We start from the raw sequence: 27,555 nt of genomic DNA, 5'->3' as shown, positions 1-27,555 counted from the left end.
TGTGAAGTGTGGTATGGGGGACAAGGTACTAGACACCTTTCCACACCCATCCGTGTGTCCAGCATCATCATCTGCACATCTAGTATTTTAAACATTTTTACAAACCCTACAGAAATGTGAGAAGTGGCTGTGTTAGGGTAGTAAGATTGTGAATCCTTTAAATATTATTTTCTTCATATTCTATTTTTTTAATGCCTTTCTGAAGTTGGCCCAAGTTTCCCACAGAAATATTTATGGGTTTTTAAGTAAACATAGAAATTGACCCTCTGGTCTTAAAACTTGAAGCTTACATTTGTCTCATCTGAGTTCCTTCCTCAGGAAATCCACCCTCTAACAAAGAACTGAAACTCATCAGATTGCCCTATACAGGCAATGCGACACCAGACCCTTCATCCATCATGATTGCCTCCTTACCCCTCCCCTAATTGCTTCCCCACCCCCACACATAACTACATCCCTTCCCCAGGATTTATATATAAGCCCCCAAGTTTAGCTGTGGAGAAGATGGATTTGAGACTCATTCTTCCTGTTGGCATCACCTGAATATAAAGCCTTCCTCCCTGGCAATACTTGTTGTCTCAGCAATTGGCTTTCTGTGCAGCAAGCAAGGGACCTAGACAGAGTCCCTGGCCTTTTGGTAACATTTCTATTATTTCAGTAGAAAAAGTATATTCTAATTATTAACTGCTCTCAGATTTTGACACAATAAATAAAATATTACAGTTGTTGATAAGAGAATTTCATCAGGGCTGACCCACATTAATATTGGATTAAAATGAAATGCTATAAAGATACAAATGGATGTTACATCTTTAAATTATTCACAGCCTCACTTTTCATCCTTTTAAAATGAATGAACCATGACTTTGGATTATACCATATCTATCCTCAGAAAAGTAAATAAGAATCAACAAAACATGTGAACAAAGGAAGAAGTGGGAGAATCTCTTATGCTTGAAAGTTGATTGTTTTCATTCCACTCCGGCCTCTGGATGTCCAAGTATGGCCAGGATTCTGAAGTGAGACTGTGTGGAGAATTAAGGCATGGCTACTCTGTGTGTTCCAGGGCTGTGGGAACCATTTCCAGGAGAGTGCACCCACTGGACAGCAGCCAGTGGTCTCCCAGGAACACTGCAGTGGCCATAGCTGGAATCAGAGGACCATGATCTCTGGTTTGTAATGAGTCACGTAGAGCATCTAATTCAATGTAAGAATTCACTCCAAGACTTCTTAAGGTCTTAATCATATTCATGGGCACAGAGCTCCTCTCTTGGGGTTGTGCATTCTGTCCTTTGCCATCTCTAGTTCTTAGGTCATTGTTTACACTCAGAGACTAAGTGACTAAGTTCCTGCAATATGCACCCATGACTCAAGTACCTGAGTCGAAGTACTTGAAATCCAAAGTCCACGTCCTCTACTAATTCACTTTAGAAAATAAGGAGTTTGCTTATAGATCTTTTGCAGAAAGTTCCAGCATGAAGTCCAAGGTCCAAGAGGAATCATATTTCATATTAATAGTAATTATAGCTAATACTTATTTGGTATTAAGTATCTCTCAGGTACTCTTCTAAGCACTTTGGATCCCTATAAAACAACTTCTCCTGTTCCCCCATTTTGCGTGTGGGTGCACTGCTGCCTCAGATGGCATTGCCCGTAAGTGATGGAGCCAGCATTCCAGCCTGTGCAGCTGGCTGGGACGTCTCTGGCTGCTGACTCTCAACTGTGAAAGAGGAGAGGGGTGATTCCACCCAGGTGTAGCACTCACAAAGCAGAGAGCCATTTGGGGCATCTTCTGTGGAAGAACGTGCTGGAGATGTAAGGGACTAAGGTTCTCCAGGAAGAAAATGAGGAGGGAAGAGATAATGGGATTGAGGGAAATTTGCCTTTTGAAAGGCAGAAAGAATATATTAAAGATTTTTAAAAATAATGTAGAACTTCAGCTCAGGAAAACCAAAAGCACCTGCTATCCTCAAACTAAATGGATTTCAATCATGTAACCCATTTGGGGACAATCATACGAACTCCTAGTGCATGGCTTTACCAAAAAAGTATAGATAGAAAACAGCATCTTCATCATCTTTATTTGCCATCTGGATGAACAAGGTCATTTTGTTGACCTTAAATTTTGAGTTCTTGAGAAACACGGGAAAGAAACATTTTATGAAACTAAAACAGGCTACCTTGATCCAGACAAATACAGGAGAAATTATTAAGGGCCATTTAGACATTCTAGAAAACAACTACTTGGTTGTAACAAGACAAAATTCACAGAGACAACTGGAAATATAATTTAGATCAAATGTTAGATAGATAAGCCATGGGAGCCCCCACAGCCTTTGCACCCCAAGGGACTCTCCAGGTCTCTCTGAGAGACCACCTTGAGAATGGCATCACTTTAAACAGGCTAATTTTCTGCGTATTTTCAAACTAAAAATTAGCACCCACACAGTCTACCTTAGTTTAGTTTGTGGTTGTTGATTGTTTTTGTTTTCTAATTTCCTCAACTCTTTTTCAAATCATGTGGTTATCAATATGCTTTGTGATTTAAAGATAGAAAGTACCGTAACATAAACTCATAACACATGGGGAACTGGCTGGTCTTCTCACTCTTTCGCAAGCAGATGGCAAGAGAAGAAAACCGTGCTCTACCAGACCAGCACATTGTCCATCAAGGAGCATAGCAAATGCCTACAGTAAAGGTCACTGAAGAAAGGGGAAGCATCATGCTTCCATCTCTCTGAACAGGTCGATCTCTCTCAAACGTCTCATAAGATTTTAATCATCTGTTTTGTAAAATGCCCCATCTAATTATAGCATGTTCTGATTCCCCTCAATTAGTCCTATAAGCTTGAACAATTTCCTCCCTGAATCTCATTTATTCAGGACATCATAATATTTTTTGAGTAAAAGACAGAAAAAAGAAAGAAAGAAAAGAAAAAAGAAACAATTCCAGGTGCATCCAACGGAAAGGGTGAATAATGCTTTGCACTATTGTCCATTCTAAAGATCGAACTGAATACTTGATCTGAGATTTCTGATTACAGTTAATGAAGATGTTGAAACAGGGCAGGGATCGCCTTTAGGGCCCTGCCACCCCACCCTCAGCATGGAAATAAAGGAAAAATCTTGAATCCTCAAGTTCTGAGTCCCTTCCAGGGAAATTCCAGGCACCCAGTGACCCCAGAGAAGTAAATCGGCAACCCAATAGGCAAGAAGACAGTAGGAACTTAAACAACGGTCTCCAAACAGGTTAGAGTTGCAGATGTTCTAGGGACTCTATAGAACATCTTAGCATATGTTCTTGAGTTGTTTTTCAGAAACCCAGGCCCCTACCAGACGGAAAATGCCCACTGCTGTCACGTCTAACAGACCTCAGATAAGGGAGAAACGGGACTGAATTCTGACCACGTTCTTTGTTCTAAATTTCTTCCTGAGGAGCCTAAAGAAGGTCACCCCTACAGGCCATCACTCTTCCTAAGCCCATCACTCTGACCCCACACACTGTGGCTTACCCTGGTGACCTGACTCTGGTATAACACCACATGACAATCACCAGGGTTCCTTATCCTAACTACCATATGTTAAGGTCAGCCCTTAACATTCCTTTCTGCTCACCTCAAATCTTTTAGATAAAGCCTTGGTTCCTTAACCAACTATAAATAAAAGAATCTCAATCTATCTATGACCTATAAACTCCCACTTCAAGATACCCCACCTTTTTAGGCCAAACCAATGTACAACCTCCATGTATTGATATAAAATTTTGCCTGTAAATTCTGCTTTCCTGAAATGTACCCTGCCTTTAAAAACTGCTGCTTGTAAGCCATCAAGAAGGTCAGGTTATGTGTGAGCTGCCCATCCTCCTTGTTGGGTGCCCTGTGATAAATGCCTCTCTCTTGCTGCGAATCCCAGTGACAGTATTTGGTCTTGTCTGCGTGCTGGGCGAGCCGACCCAAGTTCAGTTTGGTGACAAGAAGAAGCATCCCCTACTAACTAGTAAAATGACCACGCTCCTCTGTTGCTGGTGAAGAATAAGGAGTCGTTCTTATGAAAAACAGTTGCACAAGTCCCTGCAAATACAGACACTGATATAATTAATGCGTTTCTGAAAACATGTGTTAAGTAAATCATACTAATTGTAGGCAGATGTTTTATAGGCAAGGCAAGGAGGAAACAGGCATTCCGTTTTCTGGACTCTGTAACCACTGATGCTCCAGTCCCTGGTGGCGCTCCCCACTAGGCAAACCCAACAGTGGCCAGCCAGCAAGAGTCTGGGGGCTGCAGCTGGGAGGTTGGGTGCTGTCTGCCTGGTGGGCACAGAGGTGCTGGGCACAGGTGGGGAGGACTAAGGAGGGTGTGGACAGAGGGGTGGGATGCTGCATCCAGGGCCACAGGATCCATGGACATGAGCACTGTCCTCGTCCTGCCCTCCCTGAGTTGCCCCATCACAGGTGCAAGAGCTGGAATGGGGGGTGGAAAGAGGCAGACCCACAGAATGTGTCTCACTCAGTTCCACAACTTAAAAACCATAAAGGGAATGGAGGTTCTCTTGCCCAGACCTTATCTGACTCAGAGTAAGGGAGGGATTTAGCCCAAATTGGACTCTGCCTACCTTGGAGGAGCACAAACAGTGGTCCCAAACTAAAACCCAGCCCACCCCGAGGCCAGCCCGCCCTGAGGCCAAGAGCACTGCACACATGAAAATACTGGCTTCTCTACAGTGTAGAGCAATAGAAATAGAAAATAATATGGCACAGGGTCCCCTTGGGACTTGAAATCTGCGAGAGAGAATGATAACTAACCAAGAGATAGCATATCAAAGACTCTGGAGTCTCAGGGGAAGAAGCTAGGACTTGGGGCTGTAGCCAGAAGAGAAGGCCAGGTCAGAGCACGCATGGTTCCACTGGGAGATTGGTGGAGAGAACGCTGGCCCGCCCAGACCCCAGTATGGCCAGGGTCGTCAGGGAGAGAGGAGACCAGGGGGATTTGCATCCATTTGTTCATTTCCTCATTACTCTGCAATTCACAATAATGGAAGCTAACTTCCTCTCCATGTGTGAATGGGAATGGATGCAGGGCTTTTATCATACTGTGGGGTGAGGGAAGGCAGACTCCTCTGGAAGGTGACCTGGCCATGGTCACCACCCGTTACCATCAGTCGCAGCAGTTCAAACTCAATGACGTCTGACTCCTGAGCACTATGCTAAACCTCACTTCCTTATATGAAAAACCCAGCACATAAGATTTGCACTGAGGGTAGGAATGAGATGTGAGAATCACTCTCAGAGCTCGGCCTCAGCAGGGACAGGAGGCATCCAGCCAGCACACCATACTCAACTGAGTCAGACAGATGGGAACCGAGTGGAGACGCTGAGCAACTGAAACACAAGCAGCAGCAGCCCTGGGACATAAGCCTCCATCACTGCTGAGTAAAGGGGTTCAGAAGACATCACCCCAAAATATGTCACTTTGGGATGTGGATTACTTTGAGCAAAAGGTCATTGAGAATCAACAAGTGCAGAAAGATGCCTTCTCAGAATTCCCCTTTTCTGAGTAAGAGCACAAAATTCTAAGAAATGAGGATTGCCATAAATCCCCTCTCAAGGGAGTTTTATGCCACGAATAAGACAAAACGTTGACAACAGGGCTGGGTGCTTTTGTCACACCTGTGACTCTAACACTTTGGGAGGCTGAGGCTGGACAGCCTGGGCAACATGGTGAGACCTCATCTTTAACAAATATTAAACATAGAAAAAAATTATGCAGGCATGGTAGCACACATCTGTGGGTAGTCCCAGCTTCTTGGGAGGCTGAGGTGGGAGGATCACTTGAGCCTGGAGGGTGGAGGCTACACCAAGCTGTAATCGCAGTGTTGCACTCCAGCCTGGGTGACAGCGCAGGAAGCTCCCCTGCAGTTCGGAGAAGTGGGGAGGTTCCCAAGTTCAGGTCACCTCCGAAGGCGACAGACTGGCCCTGGTTCTCTTCTGCCTCCCTACCCTGTCCCTGCGGCTGCTTTGCAGTTTACCCTCCTCCCCTCAATAACCAGCTCAGGGAGAGGCAGGACAGCTGCCCTGCTGGGAAGAAGGCACCTGTGGTGACTTGGCTTGTGTCTAACCTCAGGGGGTGCCCACACATGGCCTTGCCAGGAGAGGACAGCCAAGCCCTCTTTTTGACATTATGTGTGTCTATGTTGAGAGTAGAATGTTTTGCTTTCCTTCATCCCTCTGTGTGTGCCAGTGACTCAAATCATAGTGAGAGTGCACTTAACTATGATACTTGGTGTGTAAAATACAAAGCACTACATGGAGTAAGAAAGGGTGAGATGCAAAATTTTGAGGCCACAGCCCGAGCAGGATCCTGGAAGCTCCCTGCCGGGCTGGGCAGAGCTTTCATTTCTAGAAGCTGGGGCAGATCCCAGAGGACAATAAAAATGGACAAGACCATGAGAAGGTCCCATGTAGGGCCAGGAAGCCAGGGCAGTGGGGTCAGTGTCTCAGAATCATGATACCCACTGGTGGGTGAAAAGAAACAGAGAAACATCAAGCTGTCCATCAGATACCTAGAGCAGTGTTGGCTGGGGCTTCACTTCCAGTCCACTGATCATATTACAAAGGGCCATAGCAGACACTCAAAAATTCCTTAATTGAAATGAATTGGTCAGAAATAATGGCAAGTTTAAAGCCTGGAAGATCACACTGGTAGAAACAGAAAAGGCATTCATCACAGCATGAGCTCAGCTTTCAGTTCCATTGAAATTTGGTGACTAACGATTGATTCCCCGGAGAGTGTTTCAGAAATGTGCGGTGGATTTGCCTTAAAAACACAAGGATGGAGGTAAATGTCAGAATAAGCTGAGGATGTGCCTTGGTCATAAAGATGCTTTGCCTCTGCACTGCACCCAGGGCAATGGTCCTACCTTGCAGATGTAGCTGTGGAATGCCCACTCCCAGCAGCTCTGCAGAGTGAACCCTGTGCACAGAGGTGCTGGTCTGGGCTAGCTGCCTCTTTCCCATGATCACTGTCTCTAAGGGTTACCACTTGTGGCAGATCCTATATTTTATTTTTTTAAAGCTAGGTATACTTCATCTTTGCTCATCAATTTATCACTGACTCCATTACCTGATTTGCATTTTCAACCTGAGTTTGCAGAGGGCCCTGCACCCGAATTTGGTCTGCAATGCCCACAAAGGCAGCCCAGGCTCCACCTCCTTAGTTCTTGCCATCTACGGGATGGCTACTCTCTGCTCTGGGCAACATGCTGCAACTGAGCAAGTGCTCCATTAGAACACAGTGAGGCAGAGAACTTTGCAGAGTCTCCTTGATAGCATGCAGGTTTATCCCAGCCAATTCCTTCCATTCATTAAGCGACACATAAATGGTACTGAAGCCACCCTTCACCTCTTCTGGGCCAGCAAGCACAGCTCAGAAAAAGACATGTGTATGGATTATTTGTAAATTGCACACCTAATTATAGGTAACAACATGCACATATTCACCAGTGCCCAAAGAACTACTTGGAGGGAGAGGACATGGCTTAGTCGAATCCAACCCCAGGACTACAAAGGCACAGCAAAGCTTATGACATCACACAGGGTCACTGCCCACATTCATCCAGCACAAACTGGTCATGGCATGACCCACACCCCTGACTCGAGCAATCAGAATGCCCTGGTCTTCATCCTGTCATTCATACCTGAGAAATGGACTTCAAGCCTCCCATGCAAGTTTTGCAAATGTGCTTAATAATGGGTTCAGCTAAGAAGAGGAAAACTGAGCCTTTGCCATCCTAAGACAAAGGTGTCTTAGGATCCTTGCAATGTTCAGGAAGAGGTTAGAACAATCTATTAAGGTTAGACGTAGAGCCTAAATTGGGTCAGAGCTTGCAGACAGTGTAACTGCAGGGTAGCATAGATAAGGTTAAATGGCAAGAATGGGGTGCATCTGGGACAGCCCTTCCTTCTGGCCCTTGGGAAGTGCACTGGAAAGTACAGGAGGAGGGCTTGCCAAGGGAGATGTAACATGTTTTTGAGGGCAGCAAAGTCAGAGCACCCAACAGTTATCAAGAGAAAGAGAAGCCAGGGAGTTCAGGGGCTGTGGGGGCAAGGGGCCCCCATCACCCTGCCAAGAGCCTCCCTGACTCCTCTTCCTCCTTCAGAGTTCTCACTTCCCCCTGCAAGGAGTGATCTAAAACATGCCAGCTGCTTCTTTTTAAAGGCATATTGGAGGAATATGACATAGAGTAAAAATTAGCTAAGAAACTGGCAGACTTACCTAGGACAAAAGAAAAAGAAATGAAAGCCATGGAAAGAAATGCAAAACACAAATCTGCAATCTGGCCATCCTCATAGTGTGTGTGCATTTACACAATACCAACAATGATACTAATAGCCACAGGGTTCCATGCAGCTCATTTTAATAGCTAATCACAGGATTTGGACCTTTTGGGTTTTGTTATGTTTCAGTTTGTTTTTCAAAGAACAGACTGTCAGAGAAGGAGCTTTACTCTCCCTGAAGCTCTCCAAAGAAGGAGATGAGTCTCACCCTGCCAGCAGGGCCCGCACAAACCCTCAACACCCTGCAATGTTGTTTCAATACCAGTGACCAGGATTCTCAAAGGCTATTTGATGAAATGAGTCAAGCTTCCTACCAAAAAAAAAAAATGTGGATATGAGAGTTTCAGTTAGATTTGTGGCTAAATTTGTTTAGAAATTTTTGAATTAAAGGAAGCTAGAAGATAAGGCACCTGTATTTAACCTTCTAATTCATTTAGAAATGTATAGAAAGTATACAGAATTTTTTTTAATAACAAGATTCAGCTTTTTTCTTCATATGTAGTTTACCCAAAACTGAAAAGTTAAGTCAGGGGCTATCGCCCTAAATGCCTACGTTGTTTTTGTTTGAGTATTTAACTGTAAACCTTGCCTTTAGGAAAAGGGAGCAGGGCTCAAGCGGAGAGGAGGATCTGTCCCCAGCATACCTGATGCGGCCATCATGGCCATTACAGGGGCCTTGCCGGCATCTCATGGCCATCTCCTTAAGTAAGTAGCTTTGCATCTAATCTCAGAATGTTCATTTCACATTCTGTGGTTAAAAACACTGCTGTTGCTACGACTACCAATACTAGATAACTGGCAACCCCCACCTGTTTAACAAGCAATGACAATGCCTTTTGTCTTCACAGCAACCCTATAGACTGAATCCTGACATTGAGCCCATCAGAGATAAGTTGGCTCCGAGAGGTAAGGTGACTTCTCCAGATTGCCTCAGTTAGCAAGACTGAGACTCAATCACACATCTTAGTGATGCCAAAGTCTGTGATTTTACCTGCTAAAAAATACTGCTCTACTTCACCAAATCAATGGTCCATAATAGACTGTTTCCTTGGAAGCACTCCATAATAAACTTTGGAAACTCTGAGTTTCCCCCTTCGCTGAAACTCACCTCCAATCCCAGGTTGCAAACAAGCAAACACACTCGCTCCACGTTCCTGCCTGTGCAGCTTTCATCACAAGTGTGGAGCTGAATATGTGGAGTAGTGGAGTTTGAAGGCCAGTACAGTGGTGAAACATGACACGGTTGAAACAAAGTTCCAAAAGGTGCTCACTGTCTGAGCTTTGGAAATATAACTTCATGGGAATTATTTCCTTTAAGAAGCTCTGTGCATAAGTGTTACAGTTTATGGGAGGCCGTTGTTTTGGATGAGCCCCTGCACCAGGCCCCAGCATCTCAGAACAAACCAGGATGGCCTCACTCATGTTCCACATAATCCAACTGAGCTTTGAAACAGGCCAGTTTTCAAAAATCCCCAAGAGGTTCTAGTTTATCTGAGTTAACGTAATAACGAAGTCTCCTGTGTTTTAACGCTATGAAGAAAGTAACTGAAATGACCAGTCCACTCTTTGCTCCCCGTTTCTGCTTTCTTCAGCCCTTTTGTGCCTAGGAAGCCAACCTCATCAGCTCAGTTCATCTGAACACTTACTCTGTTTAACAGAATGAGGAGCTTCTCAATTCTAGAATTGCAAATAAAAGCCAATTAATCTTTAAACTAAATTGGTGGTAATTCTATTTTGACATAACCATGAAGAGAAGCTGAAATTATGTGAAGCCTCCCACTAGTGGTGACTAGTTGTCTCTTGTCCCATACCAGGCAGTTGTACTTCTCCTTTTTGTCACTGAGGATATTTGGACGCCTCCTCCCCTGGTGGTCCTTAGTCACATCTCTAAGCTAAACATGTACCTTCAGACATTTGACCCAAATACATTTTCTTATGTAATACAGCACTAGAGTAGACTGAAGTAAAGAGAGTGTACAACTAGAGAGGAATTGTTAAAGCATGAATGGCCAGGAGACATTGGAGGGTGGGTGGATAAACACAATGTGGCATGTGGTATATCTATACAGTAGAATATTTTTCAGCCTTCAAAAGGAAGAACCTTCTGACACATGCAACAACATGGATGAGCCTTGAGGACAAGATGCTGAGTAAAATAAGTCAGTCACAAAAGGATAAATACCATAAGATTCCACTGGTATGAGGTCCCTAGAATGACCCCAGAATGGTCAAAGTCATAGAGACCGAAAGGAGAACAGTTGTTGCCAAGGTCAAGGGGAGGGAAACGGAGTTGGTGATTCGTTAACACAGTTTCAGTGTGGGAAGATGAAAAGGTCCTAGAGATGGGCAGTGGTGATGGTTGTACGACAATGTGAATGTGCTTCACACTACTGAATGGTCCCATGAAAATGGCTAAGATGGTACGGTGGATGTGTATTTCGCCACAAAAAAAAAAAAATGAGCATGAGGATTTTCTTTAAAATCTCATTCTGACAGAAGAAAATGACATCTCAAAAAATAATAGTGTAAAGGATTTCCTAAGAGAAACTTACCCCATAACTAGGGCTTCAGTTAAAAATTATTTCCCCAAATACTGAGTGGATATGCTGTAAACAAAGCCAAGATTTCAACCTATCATTTAAGCCTACTGAAAGTGAGGTGAAGAACTGAGGAAGCTGGGCCAAATGTCAGCTACTTGATCATTTAAATACCTTATAATTGAGCTGAAACACCTGGAACAATGTCAGATTCCTGAGTCCCTGTCAGTAGATTACACATATGCCACTGTTTGTCCCTCAGACACTACTGCTTCCGTAATCACTTGTCTTCCCCTTTAGGTCCTGGGAAGACAGGTGTATACAGTTACACTGATTTGTTTTCTCTAGACTTGACATCAGCTTGAAAACAACTGCAGTTTATAGACCAATTTTCCTTTCATCCCTTGGGTCTAGCCACCATAGCCTCTGCTCTATTTTTCAAAGGAAACAGAGCCAAAACTGAAGGGATATTTTCCGAGTCTAACAAGAAATTCCTTCTTCACCACAGCTGGGTCGGCCTCCAGGCTCTTACAGATGACCCTCAAGTGATCTGCAACAGCAAACAAGAATGAGTTTCTCAGGGGCTGGGCATGGTAACTCATCTAGAAATAAGTTAGATGTGGTTCCATCCTCTAGGAGAATATACTCAATGTAGTAGTTTTTGCAGATAAATGATAGTAATTCATGCAAGCTCATGAATATATAGTAAGTCCTGCAGAAAAGCACAAAAGCACAATTCTAGGTGGGAGGATGGAACTGGCTCCACAGAGAGGTGGACTTGGACTTGTATAACTTTTATCATACTGCACAGAATGCTTAGGGGTGGTTAGCAGGCTAGTCTAGCTAGCCTCAAAAAAGTTGTAATTCTAAATTGTACTATCAATTCAGTAAAAGGAAAACCATTTTAGCTTAAGCTGTTAGTCATTTTGCAATGTATCTGTGTATAGCTGCAGAGCAATAGTCCTCAAACTTAATTAAGCATGACTATAATATAAAAGGATACATTTTAAAAAACTGTATCTGGTTTAGAAGTATTTAAATTCAGTTACTCTTAAGTGTATTTGTTTTTAGGACGGGGCGGCTGCATGCTTCACGGATGATTTGTTTCCTAAGCAGTCCTTCTCTCTTACATCAAACGTCTTGTTGTCTTGTTGATTCCATTGTAAATGGCTTCACAGTTACTGTTGAATGTTTCATTTCTATAATAATGTTTTGTAGGTTGTTAAATAATAAATCATGGCGCTGCTTCTGTGATCTAGCAACAGAGTGGGTAAGAGTAGGAAAGCTAGAGGCAGATCCACTCCTGGAGGGCCTTGGGTGGGATCCAGGACACACTCATATGATGAAGACATTCAAGAAGCTGGCCTGCCAAGCAGCAGTGTTTCCTCATTGGTTCACTCTTTTCCACATCTTTTTCTACCTCTAGCTCCTACAATGACAAAAATCTACTCCTTTACAGGCTAAGACATGCTCTGATAATTCTAATATTTCTCTACCCCCTCTTTTATTTCTACTTTCTGGAAAATAGTAAAATGGTCCTTAAGGAGACACCCTAATTGTGTATCTTCTAAGACATTTAGAGAGACCTATGTAGAGAGGAAATGGAGAAAATATTTCCTGGCAACAGGCCTTCTGATCCACTCTAACAACCCTTGTCAAGCAAAGTGCTCACACAGCGCCAGCCCACTTGGCTCCTCCCAGTGGAGGCTGTGTCCCCAAAGGGGCATCCTCGAATCTTCATGAGGTGTTCTTTTCAGAGCTGTGGGAACGCCACACCTCCCACCCTGCTGACACTTGACTTCCAAAATGGCAGTGTTTAAACATTCAACACAAACCATCACTGAGTGCATGTTCTGCTGTCCACATACACTCTGAGAATACACACTAGTCTCCATTTATCAGGGGCAGTAGACGTGGTGTTTGTCAGGGTGGGCAATGCTCTGGAAGTGCAATTGTGTATCAATTTGGGGTTGTCATGTGAGCACATGTGTGCGCATGTGTATGTGTGTGCATGCAAATGTGCGTGTGTGATGGAAAGAGAATGCACACACTGCAGGCAGTTCAAAGCCGGGAGGACAATAGCAGGATGTGCCCTTGAAAACTACATGAGTCAAAAGGAGAAAATCTCCCACATGCAGGAAAATGTGTTCATGAATACTCATCTAAACTCACTTATTTCAGCATCTGTAAAACAGAGACTGTGCATGTGGTCTGAAATACGGAGATAAAAGTTCCAAAGGAGTTACAGTTGTTCTTGGTGCTGAGGAGGAATGGGGGCCCTTTTCTCTGAGGTGGCTGCCTGTCCACATTCACCTGACCCTTGGAGGTCCCTTCAAAGGAAGGCCACCTGCTTTGGAAGCTTTCAGCATCCTGCTTCAACACCCCATAGTTATGGTCCAAACTGTGTTCCTCCAAATTCATATGTTGAAATCCTAACCCCCAAAGTGACTGACTTTGGAGGTGAAGCCCTTAAAAAGGTAACTTGGGTTAAATAAGGTCATCAGGGTGGGCCCTGACCCTATATAACTGATGTCCTTATGAGGAGATCAGGACACGAAGAGGGACACCATGGATGCACGTGCAGAGGAAAGACCGTGTGAGGACACAGCAAGAAGGTGGCTGTCTGCAGGCCAAGGAGAGAGGTCTCAGAAGACACCAACCTGGCTGACATCTTGATCTTGGACTTCCTGCCTCCAGCACTGTGAAACAGGAGATGTGTGCTGTTTGAGCCCCCAGTCTGTGGCATTATCTTACAGCTGCCCAGCCACCAGCAAATTCCCCTTCCTAGGGTTCCTGTGGCCTTGCTCTGGTGGCCTCCAGAAACAGCTGCCTGTGTAAGACCGGGAGGCCCGCCCACCTGGGCACGGCCTAGCACCCAAGGGAATGGGCTCATGTGTGGTGCCCCTGCTGGGTGCTGGGGCCTTTCCTTGTCTTGAGGGCAGCCCTGACCCAGGTTTCTGGCTTCAGAGGCATCTTCCTCTTACATTGCTTGTGTAGACCAAAACTGTTAAGAAGCACCAGCCGGGCCGAGATAGCGCCACTGCACTCTAGCCTGGGCAACAGAGGGAGACTCCGTCTCAGAAAAAAAAAAAAAAAAAAAAAGAAAGAAAGAAAAAGCATTTCCCAGTGCTTAAGAACACTGCTTCCCATTGCCCAGAAAGGGGACATCATCTGCGTGCTGCTCAGAACCACTCTTCATTTGGCCTGGCTGGCCTGAACTCCTTCTTTGGATGACAGGACTCTCCATTCTGTTTTGGACAGCAAGTGGGTGCTGTGAGTGATGGCCAATGATCAAGATAATGATGCAAATGTTCCAAAATCCCTCCCAGACACAGATCTGCGTTTCAGCCACGGTGAGCTGTGTGTGCCCTGAGCAGCCGCGCTGGCCTCTATCTCCATTTGCATGTGGGGAGGAAGCATCAGCAACAAGGTCTGCCAGGCTCAGGGAATCAATGGCTCTGTGAACTTGGGTGAGTTTCTTGTCTTCTTTTTTTATCGGTTCCTTTGTATACAAATGTGAAATTATATGTGTGGCCATGGTTGCTCTGCAGTGTCCTCCAAAAATTCAGATCAGATTATATTAGTTTCTTTGCATAGAATCCGTCTATGACATCCCACTGACCTGAAGATTAATTTCTGGCTCTTAGCAGCACTCATTCATTCATTCACTTAACAAACATTGATCTCCTATGACGTACCAGGCATTAATTTATTTGGTAGGAAAACTTCAGTGAATTAAAAAGGATGAAAGGGCCTGCCAGACTCCCCCTTGCTGGTTCCTGCACAGCATGCCCGGCCCCACTGCTGCTGTGACAGGCCCTTTTGAATGCTCCATGAAAGATCTCAATGACCTGCTCTCAGATAGCAGTGGCTGCTACAACCTCCCAAGCCAGCCCTGCAGTGAGGTCACCCTGAGGATTTACATGGGCAACACATCTGTGGCTCAGGATATCCCCAAGCTTCAGAAACTGGGCAGTATTCATCTCCTGAACACCACTGACGGCAGGTCTTTCATGCACATAAACAATGCCAACTTCTCCAAGGACTCTGGCATCACCTACCTGGGCATCAAGACCATTGAAGTGCAGGAGTTCAACCTTAGCACCTACTTTGAAAGGGCTATAGACTTCACTGACCAGGCCTTGGCTCAAAAGAATGGCCAGGTGCTCGTCCAGTTCTGGGAAGTTTACAGCCATCTCCAGCTCTAGTTATCATGTACCTCATGATTGTCAGAAGTTGGCCATCAAGTCCATCCTGAGTATCATGAGGCAGAACTGTGAGATCAGCCCCAATGATGGGTTCCTGGCTCAGCTTTGCCATCTCAATGACAAACTAGCCAAGGAGGGGAAGGTGAAACCCTGGGGTGCCCCTACCACCTTTGCTCAAGAGGTTCAGTGGGAGAGGACCTGGTTGAAGGTATCCCGCGACACTGTACCCTGATCCCAGCATCACGAGTCACTTACCCTCAAGTCTGTCTCAACAAGTCCTGGGCCAATTGCCTACATGAAGCTTGCTAAGGAGGGCATCCTTGCTCCCTGGTTGTCCTGTTTCTGTAACTTATGATGTCTTTTCCCTGAAGTGGGGACTCAAAGAGGGAAGTCCTATAGCCTGCACGATTCTCAGTGGCCAGGGCAGGAGGTCTGCAGAAATGTAAGGCCTGGGATGTGCACAGGGGCCCCTCATGATTGCCCTTCCCAAACCCTTGGATACTCTCCTGAATGAATACCTCAGCACCTTGAACACTAGCAAAGGAGCTGTGCAAACACAGGCTGCTCTCCTTACCACATCTGTGCCCCCCCGGTGTCCCCCACAGCTTTCCACATGATGTGCAGAGATATTGCTGTCACATCATAAGGTCTGAAGCTTGTCCACTGACAATCCATCAGTTGTCAGTGGACAGAATTTTCCACTAGAGGCTGTATTTTAATTATTTCCTTAGGATTAATGGTACCTACACAAAGAAGCCCTTAGGTGGGCAACAAATTTTCCTGAAGGAATCTCCTAAATTCAGAAAGCTTTCAAAATGTGAATCTCTGGAAGGCTTGAGTTTGGAATCCACTGCTTTGGATTATTTCCCTTAGACCTATCTGAGTCGCTTCGTTTGTGAGAAAAGCTAAGTCTTGGACATGGTTATATTTTTCCTTTTTAGAAAACAAGGTGTTGAAGTCCACCTATTTAAAATCCCCACCATTTGCAAAATTCCAAGGGTTTTGTCCTGAATTACAGTGTTGATGAGCCCAAGGCACTCATGCTAGGTGCTTTATTTCTTGGTTGCTAGTCCAAGAACAGAAGGAGGAGATAAACCACTGACACTATAAAACAACTACACAATCAAGTCTACATAACTACCAGCTAACAACATGATGACAGGATCAAATCTGCACATATTGTTATTAATCTTAAATGTAAATGGGCTAAACACCCCACTCAAAAGGCACAGCGTGGCATCCTGGATAAAGAAGCAAAAGCCAACAGTATGCTATCTTCAAGAGACCTCTCACATGCAGTGACGCCCATAGGCTCGAAGTAAAGGGATGGAGAAAAATCTATCAGACAAACAGAAAACAAAAAAAAAGCACCAGTTGCTATTCTTATTTCAGACAAAACAGACTTTAAACCAACAATGATCAAAAGGACAAAGAAGGGTATTACCTAATAATAAAGGGTTCCATTCAATAAAAACACTTAACTATCCTAAATATATATGCACCCAACACTGGAGCACCCAGACTCATAAAACAAGTTTGTAGAGACTAACAAAATCACTTAGATAACCGCACAGAATAATAGTGAAATAATTCAACCCCCAATTGACAGTATTAGACCTATAATCAAGGCAGAATACTAACGAAGATACTCGGGATAAAAATTCGACACTTGATCAAACGGACCTAAAAGACATCTACAGAACACTTCACCCAATAACAGAATATACATTCTTCTCATATGCACATGCCACATACTCTAAAATTTACCATATGCTAAGCCCATAAAGCAATTCTCAACAAATTCCAAAAAATGAAATCATACCAGCCACACTTTCAGACCACAGCACAATAAAAATAGAAATAAATACCAAGAAAGTCTCTCAAAACCATACAATTAGATGGAAATTAAATAATCTGCCCCCGAATGACTTTTGGGTAAAGAAGGAAATTAAGACAGAAATCAAGAAATTCTTTGAAACTAATGAAAACAAAAATACAACATGCCAGATCTCTGGGACACAGCTAAAGCACTGTTAAGAGGAAAGTTTATAGTGCTAAATGTGCACATCGAAAAGTTAGAAAGATCTCAAATTAACAACCTAACATCACACCTAGAGGAACTAGAAAAACAAGAGTAAACTAATTCCAAAGCTAGCAGAAGAAAGGAAATAACCAAAATCAGAGCTGAAATGAACGAAATGGAGATGAGAAAACCTTACAAAAGATCAATAAAAATAAAAGGTGGTTCTTTGAAAGAATAAGTAACATTGACAGACAAGTAGCTAGACTAATTTTTAAAAAGATCCAAAAACACACAATCAGAAATGACAAAGGAGACATTACCACCAACCATAAAGAAATTCAAAAAACCCTCAGAGTCTATTACGAACACCTCTATGTACACAAACTGGAAAATCTAGAAGAAATGGAAAAATTCCTGGAAACATATAACCTCCCAAGATTGAACCAGGAAGAAATCGAAACCTGAATTGACCAATAACAAGTTCCAAAGTTGAAACAGTAATAAAAAAAAAAACCTACCAACCACAAAAAGCCCTGGCCCAAATGAATTCAGAGCTGAATTTTACCAGATATGTAAAGAATAGCTTATACTATTTCTATGGAAATTATTCCAAAAAAATCAAGGAGGAAGGATTCCTCCCTAACTCATTCTATGAGGTCAGCATCATTCTGATACCAAAACCAGGCAGATACAGCAACAACAACAAAAAGAACACTTCAGGCCAATATGCCTGATGAACATAGATGAAAAATCTTCAACAAAATACTAGCAAACCAAATCCAGTAGCACATCAAAAAGCTAATCCTCTACAATCAAGTATGCTTTATTCCTGGGATGCAACATGGCTTCAACATATGCAAATCAATAAATGTGATTCATCACATAAACAGAACTAAAAACAAAAAGCACATCATCATCTCAATAGAGACAGAAAAAAACTTTCTGTAAAATTCAACATGCCTTGTTGTTAAAAATCCTCAACAAACTAGGCATTGAAGGAACATATCTCAAAATAATAAGAGCCATCTATGACACATCCACAGCCAAAATCACATAGAATGGGTAAAAGCTGGAAGCAATCCTCTGGAAAACCAGAACAAGACAAGGATACCTTCTCTCACCACCGTTACTCAACATACTACTGGAAGTCCTAGATAGAGCAATAAGGCAAGAGAAAGAAATAAAAGGCATAGAAAAAAAAGACATACAAATAGGAAGAAAAAAAGTTGAACTATCATTTTCACAGACTATATGATTCTATACCTAGAAAATACCATTGTTTCTGCTCAAAGACTCGTAGATCTAATAAACAACTTCATCAAAGTTTCAGGATACAAAAATCAATGTACAAAAAATCAGTAGCATTTCTACACACCAATAACACTCATGCTGAGAGCCAAATAAAGAATGCAATCTCATTCACAATGGCCACAAAAAAGAAAGACATATGTAGAAATATAGCTAGACAACGAGGTGAAAGATCTCTACAATGAGAATTATAAAACACTGGTGAAAGAAATCAGAGATAACATAAACAAATGAAAAAACATTCTATGTTCACGGGTGGGAAGACTCAATATTATTAAAATGGCTATACTGCCCAAAGCAATTTACAGATTCAATGCCATTTCTATCAAACTACCAATAACATTTTTTTTCACAGAATTAGAAAAAACTATTCTAAAATTCATTTGGAACCAAAAAAGAGTCTGAATAGCCAAAGCAATCCTAAGCAAAAAGAACAAAGCTGGAAGCATCACACTGTCTCTTCAAACTATACTATAACTCTAAGTAAAGCAGCATGGTACTGGTACAAAAACAGACAGACCAATGCAACAAGTTAGAGAACCCAGAAACAAAGCTGCACACCTACAACCATCTGATCTTCAACAAAGCTGACAATGACAAGCAATAGGGAAAGCACTCTCTATTCAATAAATGGTGTTGGGATAACTGGCTAGCCACATGCAGAAGATTGAAACTGGACCCCTTTGTTTCACCACATATAAAAATCAACTCAAGATGGATTAAAGACTTAAATGTAAAACCCAAAACTATATAAACTCTAGAAGAAAACCTAAGAAATACTGTACTGGACATGGACTGTAGCAAAGACTTCATGACAAAGACTTGAAAAGCAATTGTGACAAAAAATTGACAAGTGAGACTTAATTAAACTAAAGAATTTATGTACAGCAAAAGAAACTGTCAACAGAGTAAACAGATAACCTACATAATGGGAGAAAATATTCACAAACTATACACCTGACAAAGGCCTAACTTTCAGAAACTTAAGTTCCTTAATAAGGAACTTAATCAAATCAACAAGAAAAAAACAAACAACTCCATTAAAAAATGTTCAAGGGATATATGAACAGACACCTCTCAAAAGAAGACATGCATGCGGCCAGCAAGCATATAGAAAAATGCTCAATATCACTACTCGTTAGGGAAATGCAAATCAAAACCACAATGAGATACCACCTCACACCTGTCAGATGGGTTGTTATTAAAAAGTCAAAACAGTAACAGATGCTGGTAAGGTTGCAAAGAAAAGAGAACACATATACCACTGGGGAATGTAAATTAGTTCAGACACTGTAGAGAGCTTTCTGGAGATTTCTCAAAGAACTTAAAACAGACTATAATTCAACCCAACAATCCCATTACTGGGTATAGACCCAAAGAAAAAATAAATCATTCTACCATAAAGATACATGCATGTGCTTGTTCATCGCAGCACTATTCACAATGCCAAAACATGGAATCAACCTAGATGCTTAACAGTGGACTGGATAAAGAAAAGTGGTACGTACATATCATGGAATACCTGCAGCTTTAAAAAAGAATGAAATCATGTCCTTTGCAGCAGCATAGATGGAGCTGGAGGCCATTATCCTAAGTGAATTAACTCAGGAACAGAAAACTGCTGTTACTGCGTGTTATCACTTATAAGTGGGAGCTAACATTGAGTACACATGGACACAAAGAAGGGAACAACAGACACTGGGGCTTACTTGAGGATGGAGGGTGGGAGGAAGGTGAGAATTGAAAAACTACCTGTTGGGTACTATGCTGATTCCTTGGGTGACAAAATTATTTATACACCAAATCCCTGTAACATGCAATTTACCCATGTAACAAACCTGCACATGTGCCCTTTGAACCTAAAAGTTGGAAAGGTAAAACAGTTCCATACAGATTAAAGACTTAGTGGTAAAAAATTAGAACAATAAATACTTTACAAGACAACCTAGTAGAAGTACTGTGTAACCGTTAGGAGAAGGATACCCTATTAGTCAAGATAGGATATATGAGGGGAAATGAACATATTTTACCACGTAAAAACTAAAAATTTTGTATGATCATAAAGGAAATGAGAGACTGAGGAAATAACTTCACAAAATACATAACAGATAAAGAATAAATGTTCATAATAGTCAAAGAGCAGCTCCCTGATAATAAAACCATATAAAAAAGAAAAGAGGTATATGGGTAAGAATATGATACGCAATTCATGGAAGATGAATTCAAATGACCAATTAACATAAGAAATAATGCTGAAAAAAGCCAAAAAATGCAAAATAAAGCAATAATATGACACCAGTTTTTCACTGATAAAACTGGAACATCTTAAAATAATGCCAACTGCTGGTGAAGATGTAGGGAAATGGTCACATTTATACAGTGCTGGTGGGAATGTGAATTACCACATCTCTCCTGGAAAGCAACCTGCCAATCTATTCAAATTTACAAATGTGCTTCCACCCAGCAATGCAAATGCCATAAATACCTTCTACAGAGACACACAATATAATACAAACAAAGATGTTTTGTGTAGCATTACTTGTAGTGGGGAAAACTGAAAGCAGGTAGCCATTACAAAGAATGAATGATTTCTGTGTCTGTTGACCTGAAGGATTGACCAAGATGTATTGTTAAGTGAAATAGAAAAAAAAATGAATGTATAGAAAAATATCTTTAATAAGAATCTAACCTTATAAAAAGGAAGCAAAATATATATATGGGTATATGTCTTTGTATAGGATTATATGATTATAGAGAAATGTATGAAAAGGTATACATTGGGTTACTTCCATTGGTCCTCTTGGAGAAGACAAAAAGTTGGAAGATGGAAGCAGAGAGGAGATGGGGAAAGGAAGTAAAAAGGTGATAGCAAAATGAAAATTGCCAACGAAATGATGCTGAATATACCTGTATGATGGTATTTGTGTTTACATTTTTGCTCTTTTAATGAATTAAACTTACTACAAACTTGTCTTTTTTACAGAAATCAGCTCTCAGATTTTCTGTTTCCTGATGTGCAAATTGCTACTTTTAACTTCATGTTTACTCTCTGCCATTCAATTTAGTTTAGTATATTCCGTATCATTTTAAGAACATATAATATTACATTTTTATCTGTATCTAAATTGTTTACTTTTATATCTACAATTATTTAGAATTATAAGTTCATTATTGTTCCAACTATAAACAGCACTAAAAGGGGAATAAAAGGATATAAGACCAGAGACCCACATCCTCTGTGATCTAAACCCCACGTGGCTTGGCTGAAGCCAGCTCCTACACACCCTATAGGGATGCTGTGTAACAGCACCTCCTCTTTGGACTAATCCAGCTCTCAAGGTGTAGTGTTACAGCCCCTTAATGGAAATTTCCGCTGCTTCTCCTCAGCTCACACTCCCTCCTCCCTCCCTCTCACTTTCCCTCCCTTATTTCCCTGTTTTCCTCCTCATCCTCCTTTTCCTTCTCTTTCTCCCTCTCTTCTCTCTCTCCTCTGTCTTCTTCTCTTTCTCTTCTCTCTGTCTGTGGTTCTCTCTCTCTCATACACACACACACACACACACCCCTCACCCCTCATGCCCCACCAGCATCAGATGTTGAGCTCTGTCCGCCAACCTCCCTGTGTTCACCTCTGCTGAGTATTTGCATGTCTAACTCTCTCCCTGACCTGTCCATACTTGAGGGGTGCGAAGCTGTGTCCTACAGCTATATATTCCGAGGACTCAGCACACTCCCAGAACTCAACAGGTGCTCAACAGAGAATGGTTTCTTTTTAAAGTCTTCTTGAGAAATCAAAGCAGACACCATTAGCCAAGCAGACAAGGGCTAAACACAAATATTCTGCTCTATGTCTTTCCCCCACTCTGCATGTGTTTGGATTAATGGAGACTATTCCAGAGGCAGGGCATGGAGAAGGCTGAGTATCTGTACACAGAATGCAGACATGCTGTTCTTTGTGTCTCATGAAGTATGGATGAGCTAAAAAGCTGGAGACAGCTCAAAGCAGTCGGGAGGGTAGGCAGCCTCAATAAAAAATTTATAGTGAAGAAAATCTCGAGGCCTTAAATAAGGACTTCTGTCAGGAGTGAAGACTGTAACCAATGGGTAGCACAGCTAGGCTCGAGTCCACCCCGAGGCCAGCTTTTGTGAGTAAAATGTTATTGGTACATCACCATACCCATCATTGCATATGTGAAAGCTACAGCTGCTTTCACTGCCTGGCCGTAGTAGGTACCAAAGAAATCCACTGGTCTACACATCTCAAGGATTTATTATCTAGCCCCTTACAGAAAAACTTTGCCAATATCCTCCTCTAAGAGGTGAAAAGGGTCACTTTGCCTGTGCCAGAAAATGAGCTCCGTGAAGGAGGGGTCTGTCCCCGCTGTATTCAGTAATGTGTCTGGGGCACCTGGAGAGGCGAGGTTGCATGCAGCACCTAACACAGGGAAGGAACAGCCTGCATTCTTGATTCAAAGGCCCACCCAGGAAACACATAGATGATGTTCTCGTTTTACTTCATGTAAAACTCCCAAAAGGAAGCATATATTTTAAGAGTGAAGAATGAGAAGGCAGTGTTTCTAATATGGCTCATGGAATTCCACCTCTGTAATAGCCAGAAGATTTAGGGTGAGTGTGTGACAGCCATGCCTGTTCCCACATAAACTAAATTTAAAGTTAACAGGTCAACAGCTGCACACAGGCAATGTCGGTCAATAAACATTACTGGTCTATACCCCCCTACAACTTATTTGTTTTAGTGGCCACAGAGCAGCTGGTAAACAATCCTACTTGTTGCTTTGTTTTACTTTTTGTTTGGAAGAGTCAGAGGCAAAGCTGTAGGATTCTGGAAAGAAAGGAAGGAAAGAAGGAAGAGAGGAAGGGAGGGAGAAAGTAAGGAGGAAGGAAAGGAGAAAACTAGGAAGAGAGGAGTAGAGGGAGGAAGGAAGGGAAAGAGAGAAGGATGACGGGAAAGAGAAGGATGAAGGGAAAGAGAGAAGGATGAAGGGAAAGAGAAATGGGTGAAGAGAAAGAGGGAAGGAAGGAAGCAGGGAGAGGGGAAGAAAGAAAAAAAAAGACAAAACAAAATACAAACCAGCCACAAAAATTTAAAGGGTAAGTTTCTTAGTCCATTTTGCATTGCTATAAAGAAATATCTGAGACTGGGTAATTAATACGAAAAAAATGTTTATTTGGTTTATGGTTCTACAAGGCACTGGCATCTGCTTGGCTTCTGGTGAGGCCTTGGGAAACTTTTACTCATGGTGGAAAGGAAGGGGGAGCAAGCACATCACCTGGTGAGAGAAGGAGCAAGAGAGACGCCAGGCTCTTCTAATTAACCAGCTCTCTCGTAAACTCATAGAACAAGAATTCACCCATTACCACTGGGAGGATACCAAGCCCTTCATGAGGGATCCACCTCCATGACCCAAACACCTCCCACGAGGTCCCTGGGGATCACATTCAGCATGAGATTTGGAAGGGACAAATATCCAAACTACACCAGTGGGTATTTCACTTTGGGCTAGAGTCCTCACCCTCCCAGTGTGGAACACATTCTCTTTCGCTCACACTCCATCAAATGGGAATCAAGATAACCCTAGCATTGAGAAATATTCTGGGAAATGTTGTTTTGCTGCAGTAAGGAACAAATTCATTTAAAAGAATAGTGCATCACTTCCAGGACCAGACTCATATAATGGCTATCCTAACAACACAATAAAAAACAAAACAGTCTGTCAACATGTGGTTCTTTTGTTCCAGTAACCTTTGGCTCTATTTATCCTTAATTCTTTTGTTTTTATATACTTAAGTTCTAGGATACATGTGCAGAATGTGAAGGTTTGTTACACATGTATACATATGCCATGGTGGTTTGCTGCACCCATCAACCCGTCATCTACATTAGGTATTTCTCCTAATGCTATCCCTCGCTTTGCCCCCCAACCCCCAAAAGGCCCCAGTGTGTGATGTTCCCCTCTCTGTGCCCATAGGTTCTCATTGTTCAACTCCCACTTTTGAGTGAGAACATGCGATGTTTAGTTTTCTGTTCCTTTGTTAGTCTGCTGAGAATGATGGTTTCCAGCTTCATCCATGTCCCTGCAAAGGACATAAACTCATTCTTTTTATGGCTGCACAGTATTCCATGGTGTATATATGCCACATTTTCTTTATCCAGTCTATAATTGATGGGCATTTGGGTTGGTTCCAAGTCTTTGCTATTGTGAATAGTGCTGCAATAAACATACGTGTGCATGTATCTTTATAGCAGAATGATTTATAATACTTTGGGTATATGCCCAGTAATGGGATTGCTTGGTCAAATGGTATTTCTCCTTCTAGATCCTTGAGGAATCACCACACTGTCTTCCACAATGGTTGAACTAATTTACACTCCCACCAACAGCGTAAAAGCGTTCCTATTTCTCCACATCCTCTGCAGCATCTATTATTTCCTGACTTTTTAATGATCACCATTCTAACTGGCATGAGATGGTATCTCATTGTGGTTTTGATTTGCATTTCTCTAATGACCAGTGATGATGATCTTTTTTTCATATGTTTTTTGGCCACATAAATGTCTTCTTTTGAGAAGTGTCTGTTCATATCCTTCGCACACTTTTTGATGGGGATTTTTCTTGTAAATTTGTTTAAGTTCCTTGTAGATTCTGGATATTAGCACTTTGTCAGATGGATAGACTGCAAAATTTTTCTCCCATTCTGTAGGTTGCCTGTTCACTCTAATGATAGTTTCTTTTGCTGTGCAGAAGCTCTTTAGTTTACTTAGATCCCTTTTGTCAATTTTGGCTTTTGTTGCCATTGCTTTTGGTGTTTTAGTCATGAAGTCTTTGCCCATGCCTGTGTCCTGAATGGTATTACCTAGGAGCTGGCTTTTTGAAAAGATTGACGAAATAGATAGACCGCTAGCCAGACTAACAAAGAAGAAAAGAGAGAAGAATCAAATAGACACAAGAAAAATAATAAAGGGTATATCACTACTAATACCACAGAAATACAAACTACCATCAGAGAATACTATAAACACTTCTACACAAATAAACTAGAAAACCTAGAAGAAATGGATAAATTCCTGGATACATACACCCTCCCAAGCCTAAACCAGGAAGAAGTCGAATCCCTGAATAGACCAATAACAAGTTCTGAAATTGAGGCAGTAATTAATAACCTACCAACCAAAAAAAGCCCAGGACCAGACAGATTCACAGCCAAATTCTACCAGAGGTACAAACAGGAGCTGGTACCATTCCTTCTAACACTATGCCAAGCAATATTTATCCTTAATTCTTTCTTTTGAGACAGTTTACCAAAAAATGCAAGTGTGACGTTTACTTCTAAATGCACCGCTCAACATCACCCCAACCCTAAGCACATCAACCCTGAAGGCCACTGCCTCCAGGGCTCATGCAGTGGCTCTCTCATTCACATGGTACTGATGATTAAAAAAAAATAGCAGTTAAAGGAAATAGAGTGGGGGCTTAAGTTGCTATGGAGAGTGCCATTAGTATTCTCAAAAAGCCCTTCTGTGAACACAAACTTCTTGCTCACATAATGGATCAAAAAGGCAAGTTTCATCATGAAAGCTGTTTGGGGCAGAAGCGGGTAGCTAACATTGAATTTTAAATGAAAAGTATATTTCAGTCTTTGGTCTAGAATTTTCATGTAAGTACAGATGCTCCTTGACTTCTGATGGAGATATGTCCCGATAAATCCATCCTAAGTCCAAAGTATCAGGAATCCAAAATGCATTTAGTACACCAATAAACCCATGATTAAATAAAAAAATCACAGTTCAAATCAGCATAAATCAGGGCCTGTCTGTAGATACCTGGGAGGAACGAGAAGGATAGTTCCATCCATTCCTTCTCACACCCTGCGCTTTTACTGTTGCAGAGCATGACATCTGCCTTTTATTACTTAATAGCTGTGTGCTCCTGGGCTACTTGTTTCACCTCACTGGGCCTCACTCTAAAGCATGGCAATAATACTAAATACTGGCATCAGCAGCAACTGCATTAACCTACTGAATGCTCACTGTGCACAGCACCTCATGCTGAGAGTTCTTACGCATTACCTTCTTTAGGCTTCACAACAATCCTGAGGCTACTGCCCATATTTCAGGAGGAAGAGCTATGATCCAGATGGGATTTGCACCTGGGGCTGACAACCGCAGAGCCCGAAGTCTTAACTTCTTTGTGCGTCTGTTACTTCATTGGATTATCATGAAGATTAATTAAATGTTGTCTATTAGGACATAACACAGTGCCTGCCACAGAGGATCCAAGTAGGAATTATTATTAAATTACATAATAAGGTCTTCCTATAAATATACTGATCTGTGAGGTTTTCACTTTAAAAACAGAAAAGGCGGAGAGGCAGTTTAGAGCATATTTTAGAAACAAGAGCCCTTAATTCCCTGGGGAGGAGGTTATACATAATTTGATAGGCAATAAAAAGACACTTTGGCATTTTAAGCAAAGAAATGGCAAGGCTGAGCCCTGGGAGAGCTCCCAGCAGCTCACAGTGAGCACAGTTTGAGCAGACAGCAAGTCGGGCAAGGGCCTGGAGAGAAACAGCAGGAACAGGAGGGCTCTGGGAGGGCTGAGGGGAGCAGGGGAGCAAGGTCTTGGTGATACTCAAACATGAAGGATGCCTAACACTGGTATAAGGAAGAGGGTGTTATTTATAAGAAGAGGAAATCAGACAAAAGAGCTGACGAGGAATGTATAAGCAGGGTTAGGATGGAGCTGAAATGCCACTGGACTCATCTGCAATGAGACGTCGGGTTACTGCTCCACTCTTGCAAGGGTGGTGTCAGTGGGGCTGAAGAGACGCTGAGCATTCACTGCCATGTGGCCTTCCAACTACACCTCCACAGGGAGATGCCTGTGAAAAAAGTATATACAGAATCCAGAGTCTCATAATATAATATCCCAAATCGTCAGTCTACAATAGAAAATTACTCATCATGCTGGCTGGGTGCGGTGGCTGGGTGCGGTGGCTGATGGCTGTAATCCCAGCACCTTGGGAGGCTGAGACAGGCAGATCACTTGAGGACAGGAGTTTGAGACCAGCCTGGCCAAAATAGTGAAACCCCGTCTCTACTAAAAATACAAAAATTAGCCAGGCATGGT

General features: G+C 42.3%; 1 protein-coding gene and 1 pseudogene across 3 annotated transcripts in view; one reads left to right on the top strand and one right to left on the bottom strand.

Annotated features, from left to right (window-relative positions):
- GABRG3 (gamma-aminobutyric acid type A receptor subunit gamma3) overlaps window positions 1-27,555 on the bottom strand; it is a 561,917-nt gene that overhangs the window by 311,117 nt on the left and 223,245 nt on the right. Inside the window, exon 1 of one of the 3 annotated variants that reach the window (XM_058427378.1) lies at window positions 8,978-9,072. The exons of the other annotated variants lie outside the window; for them this stretch is intronic. The gene's annotated coding sequence lies outside the window, so the exon portion shown is untranslated. Of the gene's footprint in view, window positions 1-8,977; window positions 9,073-27,555 lie in introns of those variants that run through there. 3 annotated transcript variants of the gene reach the window in all.
- LOC116482367 (dual specificity protein phosphatase 3-like) lies at window positions 14,659-15,310 on the top strand (annotated as a pseudogene).

The sequence above is a fragment of the Hylobates moloch genome, unplaced genomic scaffold (assembly GCF_009828535.3).
Source record: "Hylobates moloch isolate HMO894 unplaced genomic scaffold, HMol_V3 SCAFFOLD_14, whole genome shotgun sequence".
Lineage (NCBI taxonomy): Eukaryota > Metazoa > Chordata > Mammalia > Primates > Hylobatidae > Hylobates > Hylobates moloch.
Note: the sequence above shows the minus strand (reverse complement) of the source record. Positions and strands in the feature narration are given on the sequence as shown.